This window comes from Mercurialis annua, linkage group LG7, assembly GCF_937616625.2.
Source record: "Mercurialis annua linkage group LG7, ddMerAnnu1.2, whole genome shotgun sequence".
Lineage (NCBI taxonomy): Eukaryota > Viridiplantae > Streptophyta > Magnoliopsida > Malpighiales > Euphorbiaceae > Mercurialis > Mercurialis annua.
The window spans coordinates 43844587-43862822 of NC_065576.1; the positions used below are offsets into that span (position 1 = coordinate 43844587).

Sequence of the window (18236 nt, forward strand, 5' to 3'; positions counted from 1 at the left end):
GTTCTTTGCTTCTCTCAATCTTCATCATGAACTATTATTCCATAATAGTACAATCGATTCTCTTTCGCTTGTTTCTCGAGACTTTATCTTTAGTCCTAGCTCTTATTCATTAAGTTATACTATTCCTTAATGAGTTTCTATTCCATTCCCGCTTCTCAAGCTTATCGACATCCGACGTCAGCTTTCTTGGCGTTTCGTTCCTCCTTGTATTTAATCGCGTTCATGTTTACCTTCTCCTCTTTCGCTTCCGTTGCTCTTGATTATCCATTTACTAACTATTGTCTTTATAGTTAGATTTATACGGTCTTTCGTCCAACAGTCTTATTCGTGTCTTATGATAGTTAGGAATTTCTTTTCCTTCACCACTAATCATGGACTTCATAACTTCATGAATTTTATGAAGTGGAATGCCTGTCTGGCATTACTTATTATGTATTGTTATCCACAATATATCTTAGCTCTCGATCCTTCATTTTAACTATCTATATCAGACTGGTAATATCCTTTACCAATATCCAATGAAATCCTTACCTTTCCTTTACTATGATTCTTGATCATTTTATACCTCTTGTCTCAGTGTACATGTTGCTTCCAGATCCTTTTTATACATTTTATTCTATTGTATACATTACCTTTGGATCCTTTAATCTTAGTGAATATAGGACTGGTAACTCCTTTACCATCGTCTGGTGAAGTTCTTATCTTTGTCTTAATGTACCTCGCGATCGTCTTATACGTTTGCGATCATCGTGTACTTATTTCTTTAATATCTCCCACCTCTACTATCTATAAGAGTTTGAGGTTACTCTTTTATGTTCATCGACGGTTGTGCCCTTGGTCTTGTGCATATCAATTTCTCATCTTCTTACTGATATCTCATCTATTAGTAAGGTTGATCCTATACTTTGATCAACTACATCCTTCTTGACAACATGTGTCTATGACTACATAGAAGTCGATTTCTCTTATCTTCTTGTCACTTTACATGTAACGTCTTTAATATCATCCCTCAATTACCTTTATCGAGTGTCACACAATATACGTAGGTTGTTTAAGCCTTATCTGTGTCGATCATGTTAATCAATCTCTTCGTATTCTTCCGTCCATTTCTAATTTTTTTTTTATATACTTCCTTATACTTAAATGCCTCTTATAGGTATCCTTCTTTACTGTCTCTTGTTTCTATCTATCCGATAACACCTTCGTGTTATAGCTCAACCCCTTTGTTGAGTCTTCCCTTCCTATTTCTTTACATCCCTTGATATCTATATGGCTTATTAGCCTTATCGATCATTTACTTGTTCGCTTCTTTAAGCGTCGTCGATCTATATCCTTATTCTCCTTAGGGCTTATGTATTCGCATATCACGACTTCACATCATCCTGTCCGTTATTTATATCATATCTCGAGGTATCGATGTTTTCGATCATACATCTAGATGTCGTTACTCTTGATCGTCGTTGCACCCCTTACTCTCGAGGTGACTTAATTGCCTTATACAATTCTTACTTTCATAGGTTATACCTATGAGGTGTGAGCTATGTTCACCATTAAACTATCTCTACACAATCTTTTATATTTGTTATTGCTATTTGTTAAAGTTTATATATTGGTGTCACAGGAAATTCCATCCGGTTTTCTTACGTTTCAAATCAATTTGACTTTGCCCGCGGGGCTTTCAAAACAATTTGTTTTCAAATCGAACACAATTTCAATCATATAGTTTCAAAACTTTTTAGTATAATTGCGCGTCAGAGTGATGACACCTCTCATCACTAAGGAGTTGCTATTTCAAATTTTCTTAATTGCTCGTATCAGCGAATGTATGATGCAGAGTTTATATTTTGTAAAAATATGATTTTATATCAAAATATTTATACATATATGCTGATACTGCAATGTGTTTTCAATCATGTCTTTCATGCTTCCTATGGCATACTATATGCTGGGTCTGCGCACAATTATACTTTCAAAAGAAAACTCAAAGCTTTATTTCGTTTGTAAACACCATAAGTCAACTCAGGCCGGAACTTCTGTGACATTTTAGCTTTTCTTTATTATGTCTCTTTATTGATTTTATTGATGTATTTTATTCTCGTTCTCTATCTTCCTATCACCTACTATAAAGCTATGTTGAGGGCATAGCTTAGGTTATTCATGCATATTTGACATTTTATAGAGTATGTCGAACTCTTTCAATATATATTCGATGTGTGTTCAATGTACGTTCAATGTATGTTCTCTATGTTTTGTTCTCTTCCTAAAGGAATATCTTAGGTTATGCACCTAAGTTCTCATTCTTCCTAGTGCATCGTCTATTTGATAACGATCTATCTCTAATACGATACGTCTATACCATAATGGCATGCCTTACCATAGCTACTAAAAGAAATGTGATAGGACAAGGCATACGAGGACCAATACATGTGACTGAGCCTCCTCTTGCCCATACATGCTTCTGAGAGTCCATTTGTCACATTTCCTTCTCCGTATGCATATTGCGTATGCATACTCTATCATAAATGAAACACGCATCCTTATCGCATACACATATCCCATATAGAACAAACAACGTTTCACAAAGCAATCGATTATAAAGACTCGCATCCTATCGAGGAGAGTTAGAAGTTTAGAAACAAACGAGGACCTATTAATGACATAACTCGAGTCCTATAGCTGCAGTAGTTCCTAACTTAACCTAGTGACAATGTCAAACCTAGGTACAGATGTAATATCCCGTGTTTTTGTTTATTATTTTTATTTAATTTTTTTGGAGTCACTCGTTGATTCGGTCGTGGTTCGATTTTTTTATTGGTATTATTAAATCTTAAAAGAAAATAAAAAAAAAAGGAAAAAAGGAAAAAAAAAGAGAATTTATAAGGAGTATTATAAATGCATGAAAAAGCCATGCATACACGTTGGTTTTTTTCATTCTCCTCTTTTAAAGCATGAAACTTGGCCCATTCATGGCCAAAAGCCCATTCTTGCAAATTCAAGGGCCATGCTTCCAAACTTAATTATACAACAGCTGCAGAAACTTCATCTTCCTCCTATATAGCATTCTGTTCACGTTTCTTGGTTTCTAACCTAAAATTTCTTCACTTTAAAACACAACCCTAGCTGTCTTACACTCTCTACGTTTCTGAGATCAAAGTCTTCATCATCAACTCCCCTTCTCCATTCGTTTCAGGTAAGCAATCTTGTTGCTTCTCATACCTTCAATTTCGTTATACGATACCGTCAAATACGGTTCTTGATTTCTAGCTTATTGTTTTAGATATATTTCGATTGTTCTTCGTCGATCCACACCAACTCAGCGAGCTCTATCATCGCCACGTTTCGAAATTGATTAAGGTACGTATAAGTTGCTCGTTCCGTCGCCGTTTCGATTTCGCAATGTTCTTGATATAATTCTGCCGAATGCCTTCATGAGCCGAGGTTGCATACCACATGTTTATAGTCTCTAGTCGAAATCGTTTAAGTTGTAATTGTTGTAGCGTTCGTTTCGATTTTGTATCGCCGTTGTTCATGGTTCTCTGCTGCCATGGACGAAACGTCTTTCCTCGTTATTGTCATTGTCTCTTGGTTTATAATCTTGATCAGTATTGTGTTGGTCACTATGGTCGTTGTTTAATAGAGAATCATCTATATTATTAGCATGATTTGTTAAAAATCATAGAGCTTGATTTTTGAAGTTTGATATTGCTGTTACAGCAAAGAATTGGCTTGTTTTTTTTAATTTGAAGATGATGGCAATATGGCCATTGAAGTCACCAATTAGTTTTTTTTAAATCAATTAGATCACTTAAGTTAGATTCATTAATGTTATTATTTAAATTCTAACTTTTGAATTTGGATTTGATTTATAAATTAGTAAAGGCAAACGATAAATATTTTATAAATTAATATAATTACTCGAGTAATTATATTTAAACTTAATCGAAATGTCAATTTGGCTAATTTGCAATTTAGCCCCTAAAGTTTCTAAAAGCGTATTCAAGTTAAGTTTTACCTATAGGATAACTTTTTGGATTTTGTTTATCCTATAAATTAGTATATCGGAAAACGAGCAATTAAATTAATTTCGAATATCGAATTGTCATGAATTTGGCTAAATTACAATTTAACCCCTGAACGTTTTATAACTTAACTAACTAAGTTTTTGGGTTAGAAACTCTATGCTTTGGTTTAATTATAACAAAAATAATTAAATTGTTTTCAGGTATCAAATTGGCTAAAGTACAGTTTAGTCCCTAATTGGCTAAAATACAGTTTAGTCCCTAAACTTTTATAAACTTAAAATGGTTAAGTTTTGGGTTGTAACTTAGGTTACTTAAATTGCAAGATATTGAATTTAATTTTTAAATGGATAATTATTTTATTAAGTCATTTTAATTTATAAACTCGGGTTTATAAATTTAATAAAGTTTTGCTTTGGGTTAGACTGAGGTCGCCCGACAAGTGGGAAGAAGCTTGGTAGTTTTAAATAACTCGGCTGACTCACTGATATGAATTTTAACTTGGGTTAAATTAAGTTGTTTAGTAAATTACTCGAATTGTAATTTAATATATATAACTACTATGATTTATACTTTATAACTTGGGTTATATTTGGAATGCATTTAATATAAGTGTTTATTAAATGTGGCTTGGTTTTGCGTTGTGCTGGTCCTATGTGGTGTCTAGTACTCTTTAGAGTTAGGGTCTGATTTTAATTATGATTTTAATATTTTTATTTAGACCCGTCGACTGTTCGTACTTCAGAGGCGAACCAGAGTTAGATTGCTTGTCAGGATCACGTGGATTTAGCAAGCAGTGAGTTTATATCTCTATTTACCTCTTTATTAAGCAACTATGATATTTTGTATATATGTATATGTATAAACAGCTTTTGAACTGTTTTCGGCATTGTGGATTTGATTTGGAACGTGCTACTCGATGGGCATCATCGGGACTGCGTGCGCACCGGTAATGATTATGGTATTGAGGTAGGTTTGAGATACGTCTCACCTTAGTGAGGGCACCGGTGGAAGATACGTCTCCTGGGCTCACTATTTATTAAGTGATAGTCGGGGATCGGTTATTGAGATACGTCTCACCGACACGACAATGGATTTAGAATTGTGGTTTAGGGTTTCATTGATAATCCATAATGAAAATGTTTTATTAAACGTTTTAAAGGTTTTTAACTTAATAAATGTAAATGGTTATATAAACTCTACTCAGTAAATCTGACCCCGTTGTTTTCCCAAATTTTCCAGGTTTATGATTTGAGCGTTGGTCGATCTCCGTTTCTTCATTCTCGGAGGTTTTATTTTATTTTCAGAATAAAAGAGTCGAACTGTTTTAAACTCTTAGACCGCAGTAGTAGTATCAGTTATTCATGTCTTAGTCTTTTATTTATATTTTTGACTATTGTTGTTGGATTTGTCCAACTATTACTTTATCGCTTGTGGCATGATTACAGTGTTTATGGTATTTATATTATATTGCCATACTGTTGGAGATTTTTCTGAGATAAGCGTAATTTAAATATATATTGCTTTATGTACTGCTAGACTAGGCTGAAGTCTCGGTTGCCCCCGAGCATGTGATTTTATGCAGGTACATTGTTTAAATGTTATAATTTGATTATCCGCAAGGCTAGCTACGGGTTTTGGTACAACCATACCCATACCCTAGCGCCGGTCGCGATTCATGAAAATGGGTCGTGACAAACTTGGTATCAGAGCTTTGGTTTCAAACCAAGGCCTTTAAAATTGTTAAGTGTTTAATTGTTTGGCATGTTAAGTGACTAAATTGTCCTAGGAACTACTGCGGAATTAGGAATCGAGTCTTGTCTTTGAAACGTCATCTTTTGTTTTCAAAACTTTCTGCCTACTCCTATAGGAATGTCGTGAGTCAGTCGTGTGAATTTATTTGCTTTATTGTTTACTATATTGTTATTTTCACTTGAGTGAATAATTTTTTATCATTGTTGATCTCTCGGGAAAATCTTATTTGGTGTTTGTTCTATTTCATGTTTGGGTATGAAATTTGCTGTGTTATTTAAAATTGTTCTTGTTTCATTCTTAGGAATGAATACTCGTACTCGTGCTGCGGCTCAGCAAAATGCTGAGGCTGATGACGCGATCTCTATGGAGGTGGATCAGAATGAACCAGAGGTTCATGCTGGTAGAGGACTAGCAGGCAGAGGTCCAGCTGGTCGGGGTCGAGCTGGTCGAGGCCGAGGTGGCCGAGGTCAAGCTGGCAGAGGTAGAGGCAGAGGCGTTGGACGCGGTGCTGCAGGAGGTGCTCAAGCACCAGGTGTGGCACAACCTGAGTTGGGCGATTTCGACTTCAACACGTTTTTGGCTGGAGTCGCTGCCTTACAACTCAACCAGGTGCAGCTGCAAGCGGGACAGGTCGCTTTGCAGGATCAGTATGCAGTTTTGGGTCAGATTGCCCAGCAACAGCAACCACAGGCTGGTGGTGCAGCAGTTGGTGGTGTTGGAACCACTGACAGAGACTTGGTTTTGGCTTACATGAGGCTGAAGCCAACGGAGTTTGACGGTTCCGGAGACGCGCTGGATTTTCTCGAGGAGGTTGAGCAGAATGCTCGGCGACTACAGGCTACGGAGCGTCAGACCGTCGTTCTTGTAGAGATGTCTATGAAGGGTTCAGCTGGGAACTGGTTTCGTAGTTCTGTTCATGCTGACATGGCTACCATCTCTTGGGCTCAGTTTGTGGCGAGATTCAGAGCTTTCTTCTTGCCGTTTTCAGTGACGGAGGGTCACAGAGACAGGTTGCTCTCACTTACTAGGGATGATAGGTCAGTATCCGAGTATACGACAGAGTTTGTGAGGTTGGGTCGGTTCGCGCCGGACTTGCAGACAGATCAGGAAAGGGTGAACAACAGATACGTAAAAGGCTTAGGGCGCGATTTTGTGAGTTTGCTGACCGAGACACGCAGAGATTTTACAGACGTAGTAGACAGTGCTCGGCGTATGGAGAGCTCGTTACTGCAGTTTGGGGATATTTCTGGTCCTTCTCAGACCAAGAAGTCTTCTGGCCCTGGACAGCAGAGTGGTGGTGGTAGCTACCAATCGGCACCTTCTCAGTACAAGAACAAGAAGAGGGGTGTCAAGAAGAGTTATCAGCCGTACACCTACAGTTCAGGCAACAGCGGTAGCAGCCGCAGTTTTGGGCGCGGTAACAGCGGAGGTGCTAGTTTTCCTTTCTGCCAGAACTGCAGACGTCGACATCCAGGCGAGTGTCGTTTAGCACCAGGGGGTTGTTTTACTTGTGGCCAGCCGGGTCACTTCGCAAGAGAATGTCAGGCATCTGGGCAGCAGATGTCTGCAGCTAGCGTTGCTCAGCCATCCTATCAGAGTCAGAGACCAGCGTTCTCTACACCAGCAGGGTTTTCTCAACCTGCTGCTTCTTTTGGTGGCCAGCGGGGCCGAGGTTCTGGAGGGCGTGGTTTTGGAGGCCGTGGCCACGGCGGTAGAGGTTCTAGCAGTTATGGTACCGGGCAGAGCTCTCAGCAGCAGAGTCAGGGTCAGGCCAGAGTTTTCGCCTTGACTCCTCAGGATGCTCATGCGTCTAACGCAGTGGTGCAAGGTACTCTTCAGATCTCTTTCGTAGATGCACTTGTTTTATTTGATGCGGGTGCAACCCATTCTTTTGTGTCTACGTGTTTTGCTGCTAAGTTGGGTGTAACACCAACAAGTCTGAGTGAACCTTTATCTGTTTCTACTCCTTTGTCTGACTGTGTGGTTGTGGACGTTGTGTATCCATCGTGTTCCGTGGTGATCTATGGAAGAGATTTACGTGCTGACTTAGTTGTGTTGGATGTACTTTCATTTGACGTGATTTTGGGGATGGATTGGCTGGCGCGCCATTATGCTTCGATTGACTGTCGAGGGAAGTCGGTTGAGTTTCGGATTCCAGGTGATCTACCCTTTTCTTTTCAAGGGGAAAAGGCGGAGACACCGAAGAATCTGATTTCTGCAATCAAGGCAAAGCGGATGATGAGTAAGGGTTGTCAAGCTTTCTTAGCTGTGGTTAGAGACATGGATGCTGAGGTGGGCAGTATGAACACTGTCCCTATAGTGAATGAGTTCACTGATGTTTTTCCAGAGGAGTTGCCTGGATTACCACCTGATCGGGATATCGAGTTCTGCATTGACGTTGTTCCTGGAACTGGTCCTATTTCGATACCGCCGTATCGGATGGCTCCTGCTGAGCTGAAGGAGTTGAAGGAGCAGCTACAAGAACTGTTGGACAGTGGCTTCATCAGACCGAGCACTTCTCCGTGGGGTGCTCCAGTTCTGTTTGTTAAGAAGAAGGATGGTTCCTTTCGACTTTGTATCGACTACAGACAGTTGAATAAGGCTACCATCAAGAACAGATATCCTCTTCCTCGCATCGACGACTTGTTTGATCAGTTGCAAGGTGCGAAGTGCTTTTCCAAGATTGACTTGAGATCCGGGTATCATCAACTTCGGATTCGGGACGTCGATGTGCCTAAGACTGCTTTCAGAACGCGTTATGGGCATTTCGAGTTTTTGGTCATGTCATTTGGGTTGACTAACGCACCAGCAGCGTTTATGGACATGATGAATCGGGTTTTCAAGCCGTTTTTGGATCAGTTTGTTATCGTCTTCATTGATGACATCCTGATTTATTCTCGGAGTGAGGAGGAGCATGCTTATCACTTGAGGACTATACTACAGACCTTGCGAGAGCATCAGTTGTATGCTAAGTTCTCAAAGTGCGAGTTTTGGCTGGAACAGGTTACCTTCTTAGGACACGTGGTGTCGAAGGATGGGATCAAGGTTGATCCGAAGAAGATTGAGGCGGTTATGGATTGGCAGAGGCCGAGGTCAGTTACCGAGATCAGGAGTTTTCTTGGGTTAGCTGGCTACTACCGTCGGTTCGTGCAGGATTTTTCTCGAATATCTGCACCTTTGACTAAGCTGACACAGAAGGGTGTTAAGTTTGAGTGGACCGACAAGTGTGAGGCAAGTTTCGAGAAGCTGAAGGAGATTCTGACTACAGCTCCTGTTTTGGCGTTGCCTTCTGGCATAGAGGGTTTTACTGTGTACTGCGATGCTTCTCGGATTGGCTTAGGTTGCGTGTTGATGCAACATGGACAGGTGATCGCCTATGCTTCTCGACAGCTGAAGAAGCATGAGGTGAATTACCCTACACATGACTTGGAGTTAGCTGCTGTGGTTTTTGCTCTGAAGATCTGGAGGCACTACTTGTACGGTGCGACTTGCGAGATCTTCACTGATCACAAGAGTCTGAAGTACATCTTTGATCAGCGAGAGCTGAATCTGAGACAGAGGAGGTGGCTAGAGTTGCTGAAAGACTACGACTGTACTATTCAGTACCATCCTGGTAAGGCTAACGTGGTAGCCGATGCGTTGAGTCGCAAGTCTTCGGGCAGTCTGGCCCATATTTCTGAGGTTGGACGTAGACCTATGGTTAGAGAGTGGCATGGTTTGATAGCTTCGGGCTACGGTTTTCAGGTTTCTCAGAATGGGAGTTTGTTGGCACAACTGCAGGTGCAGCCGGTTTTGATTGATAGGATTAAAGCTTTACAAGCTGAGGATCCACAATTGAAACGGATTTTGGATGAGATCCATCTGGATGGAAATTCCGAGTTTGTTTTTGTTGACGGAGTTCTCAGGTTTGGTTCGAGACTGTGCGTTCCGGATTCAGATGGTTTGAGAGACCAGATTCTGGAGGAAGCGCATAGATCAGCCTACAGTGTTCATCCGGGATCTACCAAGATGTACCATGACCTCAAGGGTACGTATTGGTGGAGCGGAATGAAGAAGGATGTTGCAGAGTACGTTTCCAAGTGTCTGACTTGCCAGCAGGTGAAGCTGGAACATCAGAGACCTTTTGGCTATCTACAACCACTACCTATTCCAGAGTGGAAGTGGGAGCGGATTGCCATGGACTTTGTTGTTGGTTTACCACGTACGCGACAGGGATACGATTCCATCTGGGTGATAGTTGACCGTATGACCAAGTCAGCTCATTTCCTTCCGATCAAGGTTTCGTATCCTGCTTCGAAGTTGGCTCAATTGTACATCGACAGGATTGTCAGTTTGCATGGTGTACCGGTTTCGATTGTTTCTGACAGAGGTTCTGTTTTCACTTCGAGGTTCTGGAAAGCGTTACAGGGGTCCTTGGGTTCTCGGTTGGACTTCAGTACAGCTTTTCATCCTCAGACTGACGGTCAGTCTGAGAGGACTATTCAGACGTTGGAGGATATGCTCAGGATGTGCATTCTTGATTTTCAGGGTAGCTGGGATACTCATTTGCCGTTGATTGAGTTTTCCTACAACAACAGTTATCATGCGAGCATTGAGATGGCACCTTATGAGGCTCTGTACGGACGCAAGTGTCGATCTCCTATCTGCTGGGAAGAGGTCGGCGAGCGGAAGTTGTCTGGTGCTGAGATTATTCAGATTACCTCAGAGAAGGTACCGTTGATAAAACGGAGGTTGGAGACAGCTTTTAGTCGGCATAAGAGTTATGCTGATCCGAAGAGAAAAGACATCGAGTTTCAGGTGGGAGACTTTGTGTTTCTTCGGGTTTCGCCTATGAAAGGCGTGGTTCGTTTTGGTGTCAAGGGAAAGTTGGCACCGAGGTACATTGGTCCTTATGAGATTTCAGAAAGGATTGGAGCTGTGGCTTATCGTCTGGTTCTGCCGCCAGACATGTCTTTAGTGCATCCTGTATTTCATGTGTCTATGTTGAGGAAGTGCGTTTCTGATCCTTCGCACGTGATTGTGCCTCAGAGCGTTGAGATTGACCAGGAGCTGTCCTATGAGGAACAGCCAATTGAGGTTGTTGATACGCAAGTGCGTAAGTTGCGGAACAAGGAGATTCCGATGGTCAAGGTTCTGTGGCGTAATCACTCTGTAGAGGAGTGCACTTGGGAAACGGAGTCCGATATGCGGAAACGTTACCCTTTCCTCTTTCCTTGAGGTACGTGTATCGTTGTTTATGTGTTTTAGTTGATTATTTCTGTACTACGTTTGTTGTTATGTTATTTGTTTATGTGTTTAAATTCGAGGGCGAATTTTTAATAAGTTGGGGAGAATGTAATATCCCGTGTTTTTGTTTATTATTTTTATTTAATTTTTTTGGAGTCACTCGTTGATTCGGTCGTGGTTCGATTTTTTTATTGGTATTATTAAATCTTAAAAGAAAATAAAAAAAAAAGGAAAAAAGGAAAAAAAAAGAGAATTTATAAGGAGTATTATAAATGCATGAAAAAGCCATGCATACACGTTGGTTTTTTTCATTCTCCTCTTTTAAAGCATGAAACTTGGCCCATTTATGGCCAAAAGCCCATTCTTGCAAATTCAAGGGCCATGCTTCCAAACTTAATTATACAACAGCTGCAGAAACTTCATCTTCCTCCTATATAGCATTCTGTTCACGTTTCTTGGTTTCTAACCTAAAATTTCTTCACTTTAAAACACAACCCTAGCTGTCTTACACTCTCTACGTTTCTGAGATCAAAGTCTTCATCATCAACTCCCCTTCTCCATTCGTTTCAGGTAAGCAATCTTGTTGCTTCTCATACCTTCAATTTCGTTATACGATACCGTCAAATACGGTTCTTGATTTCTAGCTTATTGTTTTAGATATATTTCGATTGTTCTTCGTCGATCCACACCAACTCAGCGAGCTCTATCATCGCCACGTTTCGAAATTGATTAAGGTACGTATAAGTTGCTCGTTCCGTCGCCGTTTCGATTTCGCAATGTTCTTGATATAATTCTGCCGAATGCCTTCATGAGCCGAGGTTGCATACCACATGTTTATAGTCTCTAGTCGAAATCGTTTAAGTTGTAATTGTTGTAGCGTTCGTTTCGATTTTGTATCGCCGTTGTTCATGGTTCTCTGCTGCCATGGACGAAACGTCTTTCCTCGTTATTGTCATTGTCTCTTGGTTTATAATCTTGATCAGTATTGTGTTGGTCACTATGGTCGTTGTTTAATAGAGAATCATCTATATTATTAGCATGATTTGTTAAAAATCATAGAGCTTGATTTTTGAAGTTTGATATTGCTGTTACAGCAAAGAATTGGCTTGTTTTTTTTAATTTGAAGATGATGGCAATATGGCCATTGAAGTCACCAATTAGTTTTTTTTAAATCAATTAGATCACTTAAGTTAGATTCATTAATGTTATTATTTAAATTCTAACTTTTGAATTTGGATTTGATTTATAAATTAGTAAAGGCAAACGATAAATATTTTATAAATTAATATAATTACTCGAGTAATTATATTTAAACTTAATCGAAATGTCAATTTGGCTAATTTGCAATTTAGCCCCTAAAGTTTCTAAAAGCGTATTCAAGTTAAGTTTTACCTATAGGATAACTTTTTGGATTTTGTTTATCCTATAAATTAGTATATCGGAAAACGAGCAATTAAATTAATTTCGAATATCGAATTGTCATGAATTTGGCTAAATTACAATTTAACCCCTGAACGTTTTATAACTTAACTAACTAAGTTTTTGGGTTAGAAACTCTATGCTTTGGTTTAATTATAACAAAAATAATTAAATTGTTTTCAGGTATCAAATTGGCTAAAGTACAGTTTAGTCCCTAATTGGCTAAAATACAGTTTAGTCCCTAAACTTTTATAAACTTAAAATGGTTAAGTTTTGGGTTGTAACTTAGGTTACTTAAATTGCAAGATATTGAATTTAATTTTTAAATGGATAATTATTTTATTAAGTCATTTTAATTTATAAACTCGGGTTTATAAATTTAATAAAGTTTTGCTTTGGGTTAGACTGAGGTCGCCCGACAAGTGGGAAGAAGCTTGGTAGTTTTAAATAACTCGGCTGACTCACTGATATGAATTTTAACTTGGGTTAAATTAAGTTGTTTAGTAAATTACTCGAATTGTAATTTAATATATATAACTACTATGATTTATACTTTATAACTTGGGTTATATTTGGAATGCATTTAATATAAGTGTTTATTAAATGTGGCTTGGTTTTGCGTTGTGCTGGTCCTATGTGGTGTCTAGTACTCTTTAGAGTTAGGGTCTGATTTTAATTATGATTTTAATATTTTTATTTAGACCCGTCGACTGTTCGTACTTCAGAGGCGAACCAGAGTTAGATTGCTTGTCAGGATCACGTGGATTTAGCAAGCAGTGAGTTTATATCTCTATTTACCTCTTTATTAAGCAACTATGATATTTTGTATATATGTATATGTATAAACAGCTTTTGAACTGTTTTCGGCATTGTGGATTTGATTTGGAACGTGCTACTCGATGGGCATCATCGGGACTGCGTGCGCACCGGTAATGATTATGGTATTGAGGTAGGTTTGAGATACGTCTCACCTTAGTGAGGGCACCGGTGGAAGATACGTCTCCTGGGCTCACTATTTATTAAGTGATAGTCGGGGATCGGTTATTGAGATACGTCTCACCGACACGACAATGGATTTAGAATTGTGGTTTAGGGTTTCATTGATAATCCATAATGAAAATGTTTTATTAAACGTTTTAAAGGTTTTTAACTTAATAAATGTAAATGGTTATATAAACTCTACTCAGTAAATCTGACCCCGTTGTTTTCCCAAATTTTCCAGGTTTATGATTTGAGCGTTGGTCGATCTCCGTTTCTTCATTCTCGGAGGTTTTATTTTATTTTCAGAATAAAAGAGTCGAACTGTTTTAAACTCTTAGACCGCAGTAGTAGTATCAGTTATTCATGTCTTAGTCTTTTATTTATATTTTTGACTATTGTTGTTGGATTTGTCCAACTATTACTTTATCGCTTGTGGCATGATTACAGTGTTTATGGTATTTATATTATATTGCCATACTGTTGGAGATTTTTCTGAGATAAGCGTAATTTAAATATATATTGCTTTATGTACTGCTAGACTAGGCTGAAGTCTCGGTTGCCCCCGAGCATGTGATTTTATGCAGGTACATTGTTTAAATGTTATAATTTGATTATCCGCAAGGCTAGCTACGGGTTTTGGTACAACCATACCCATACCCTAGCGCCGGTCGCGATTCATGAAAATGGGTCGTGACAACAGACGATCACATATAAGCAATGGCCTATGAATCTAACCATTGCTCTGATACCACCTTTGTCACGACCCAAAATCGAGGGCCGCGACCGGCGCTAGGGAATGGGAGTGGTAGCTCCGAAACCCGTAGCAAGCCTAGAAATCACTATAAATTTTTCGCGAAACATTCTCAAAATGTTTTTTTATTTTATAAAACTTCTTTAAACGATACAAAACGATCTTTAGAAATCAGGGTCTTACAAAGCGATATCCCATATCAAGCAATACCCTGTTTCTCACATATATATATAAACGGTTAAAATCGCAGTCTAAAACCTTTATACATATCAGAGTATAAACAAGATATTTAAAATCGTTTGATAAAACATAATTACACTCTAGGACTCGACTACTGCAGCACTACTGATTTATTCCTTCTTTCTGTACTCGCGGACTTCTGGAACAAGGATAGAAGTCCGTTACATCCGATACTATACACCTGAAACATAACACTATTGGAGGGTCAGACAACGCTGAGTGAGTTCGCATTTACTTAAGATATTATGAATATAAATTGCATAAACATATGTTAAGACAAACAACAATATTTGATCCGATGAAACCCTAATCTTAAGTTGATACTATTCCCTATTCGTATCCTACTCATATTGTATCCATTCATATCATATCAAATCGTCTTAATCCGAGTGGTACGGTCCCGAGATAGTTCGACCGAGTTACCGTTACCACGTGACATAGTCCCGAGATAGTTCAACCGAGTTACATCATGTCACTGCTTAATCCCAAGGTGTGAGTCCCGAGATAGTTCAACCGAGTTACTCACTAGATACGGGTCCCGAGATAGTTCAACCGAGTTACTCACGTATCTAACAAAAATTATAATCCTCCTTTCCGATACCCAAACATGATTAGCGTATATTGAACTCATATCAAATATTTTCAAATACAAACATCTATCGACACTAATTCTATGACTGACCCGGACACTGGTGATCACACAGCCTATTGACGCCCAATAGGTAGCTCGTTTCCTCGGATCATTAAAGCAAACATCACAATTTACAAATAACAACAATACGTCAAATAGTGTATCCAAGCCATATCATGAGCAAAGTATTCACATGAAGTACCCAAGCAATAATATATATGCAATGCAATTAATAGATTACCACACAAATAACAACTTATAATGATAATATACGAAAGTAAATAGCAAACTCACAGTTTTCTATCCAAAAGCTACGGTCATATCGCGTTCTTTAAGTACCGTGTTCCGTTGGTAGTCGACTCGCCGAGTCTACGAAAATACGATAATAAATTGTAATTAAAATAGATCCTAATCCAAAGGTGTTCTAGATATAGAAGACTTAGCGAATAAATCAATTTATTTTTCCTCGGAATAAATTGATAACGTTTTAAAATTATAATTCCATTTAATAAATAACATTAGTCCAAATGTTATTTATTAGCTATCTAATTTAGCTAAATTAAATTAATTATCGAGATAAATCGATAATTAATTTAATAAGTCACCTTTCCATAATTTATAATTGATATTAGCTCAAAACGTCAATTTATAACCCAATTAATTAACGACTTTACATTTCGTTAATTAAAACTAGTTTTCCCAAAACTAGTTAACTAGCTAACTTTGAGCTATTAAAACATTTATTTAAAACGGCCCGACTCCCAAACAAATTTGACATCCTTATAGTTCGTAACCTCGTCTACAACTTCCGTTTAGATTCTAAACTGAAATTATCGTCCTAAGATGTCGAAAATTGGTCCTGAAGTCTGTTCCTTAAAATTGGCAGTTTTGGTCTACAAAACAGTTTACTATGGCAGCTGTTTCGGGCTGAGAAACAGAGCAAGTAAACTGGTCATATTTCAAAACAAATTTGACATTCCAATAGTCCACTCTGTCCTCTACAACTTTCATTTAGACCTCAGAATCAAAATCAAACCCGAAGATGTCGGAAACTAGCCCCGAAGTTGCTTCCCCGGGCTGTTTTATCGACAGCAGAACAGCCCCATGGGCTGCTGTTTACAGCCACATTTTCTGTTGTCTGGCCACTGTTGTGGCAACAGCTCTCTCATACTTCCATTCTCTGTTCCGTAACGAACAAAATGACACTAAAACCGACTCGTTCCGACACTTCGTTAGCCCGCAATCCGCTCTCAAAGTTGACTCCTAATTCACATTTTAACCTTTAATTCAAAACAGTTTTGACTAATTCAAAACGTATTCAATCAACTTTTAACCCGTTCTAACGAAGTTTAATATTACTTTTAACTTCAATAATCAATGCGTTACAACCCCGCCAATCCACTTTATTTAAATTTACTCACTTTAACTTTCGAAACCAATTATTTTTAATAGAAAAACCATCGCTAACAACTCTTTAAACGATCGTCAAACTTATGTTTTTACTTCAAGTTTTAAACCATTCAAACGGGGGCCGGGTTAACGTCGAGTTCACATCTTTCTCGACGACCGAGGGCTGCGATGGCAGCCCTCAAAGGGCTGTTCAGCTCTGCTCATAAGAGCAGAGCCGAACTCTGCTCTCTCGGCAGAATTCTGCCGAAGCAGAATTCTGCTCTTGAGAGCAGAATTTGCTGCTCTTGGTGAGCAGCAATTGCTGCTCACCGGAGCGAATTCCGGCCACCGTAGACCCTTTTCGTCATGCCGTTAAGGTCAGCCCTCAATTCATCCATTAGTTTACTCAAAAACTCATTTAAAACAACTCTCAATCTCACCCACAACACACCACATCAAAAATCATAATCTTAACCAAAAACCTTGAAATTTCCTAAGCTTAAATCATAAAATATAACCATCAATTCAGCAATTATACTACCATACCTTGATCTCCTTTGAAATTAGAATGATTTGCCTCTAAAACTTTGGTGTTTGGGTGAAGAATTGTGAGTGTGTGAGGGAGATTGATGGGGTTCGGCCATAGCATAAGAAAAATGGAGTTTGGTGTCTTCTTTGCCTATCTCATGGAATGAAGGAGATGATTCTAGTGGGTTTTATGATTGAATAATTAGTGGGTTAAAGTACCAATTTAACTCAACACTTTTCTTTACAATTTAGTCCAATTCCGTAGCTAACGTCGCGTCCAATTTTAGTACGACTTCGGAGTTCAATGAAATTTTCACGATCACTTTTTAATACTATTTTATGGACGATGTCATATAATTTATTAGCTTGGGACTAAATTCTTATTTTTTTTTTATTTTAAATTATCCTTAATTATTAATTAGTCCCGCTAATAACCGCTTCTAGCGAAATAATAATTTTTCAATTAAATTATTATTTCTCGACCAATTCAATTCATTTATTCTCATCATACTTCTTGACTTGAATCTCATTTCCGGCCTACTTGACATAATTTATTAATTTAGGCTTCGTGGCGCAATCTAACTCCTTAAAAAATTTACGGGTTATTACATTAATTGTCTTCAATTTCTATGGTGGAGCGCATGGTTGCATCATCACATGCACCATGATATATTGGTGATCGGCAATTGAAGTAATTGATGGTTACAGTTTAATTTAGCATCCAATTGGTTAGAAAAAAAGTAGGTGTGTTGGTAATTTTTAGTAGCTACTTTAAATGGTGACAACTACAAAAGATAGTAAACCGACCGAATCAAGACGACCAATATAATGACCGGTTGCTAATTATAACGGATCGTCCATCACGGGTACATGGCCGATCAATTTATATGCTCTTACATAATTTGAATAGGCGATGGAGACTTACATCCTGTACTAAATTTAATTTTTCGGACTAAACGACCGATTATTAATTATAGATGGTTGTGGAGCTTACACCGTGTGATAAAAATACGTCTCTTCACCTTACTTGACATTCAGCTAAAAAGACGTGGGGGGCATTGTTTGCACTGGCCCAAAAAGAGCTCATATGGGCTAATTCGGGTTTTTGAGCCCAAAAGCCATCAACTATCCTTTTGTTCCTATCTTAGCTTAATAGTTATCTTTTTTAGTCATTATCTTATTTTTAGTCATTATCTTAATTATTCAGTTTAGTATTATCTAAATAAGAGATTGTATCTCACTAGACTAGGTTTTCTATTTTAGGGTTTGTCCCCTATAAATAGCTAGCTTTAGGTTT

At 38.4% G+C, this 18236-nt stretch overlaps 3 long non-coding RNA genes across 3 annotated transcripts; 2 read left to right on the top strand and 1 right to left on the bottom strand.

The window, feature by feature from the left end:
* Positions 1–2953: 2953 nt before the first annotated feature.
* Positions 2954–5551, top strand: LOC126657641 (uncharacterized). Its single transcript, XR_007633385.1, has 4 exons — positions 2954–3190; positions 3278–3354; positions 4741–4815; positions 5262–5551. It is a non-coding gene; the product is annotated as an uncharacterized LOC126657641 (long non-coding RNA).
* A 5866-nt stretch (positions 5552–11417) lies between these two features.
* Positions 11418–13931, top strand: LOC130014880 (uncharacterized). The gene is made up of 4 exons (XR_008789565.1): positions 11418–11570; positions 11658–11734; positions 13121–13195; positions 13642–13931. It is a non-coding gene; the product is annotated as an uncharacterized LOC130014880 (long non-coding RNA).
* Positions 13932–14260: 329 nt separating this feature from the next.
* Positions 14261–17117, bottom strand: LOC130014593 (uncharacterized). The gene is made up of 3 exons (XR_007633387.2): positions 16958–17117; positions 15317–15391; positions 14261–14585 (listed from the first exon to the last, which is right to left on the bottom strand). It is a non-coding gene; the product is annotated as an uncharacterized LOC130014593 (long non-coding RNA).
* Positions 17118–18236: the final 1119 nt, after the last annotated feature.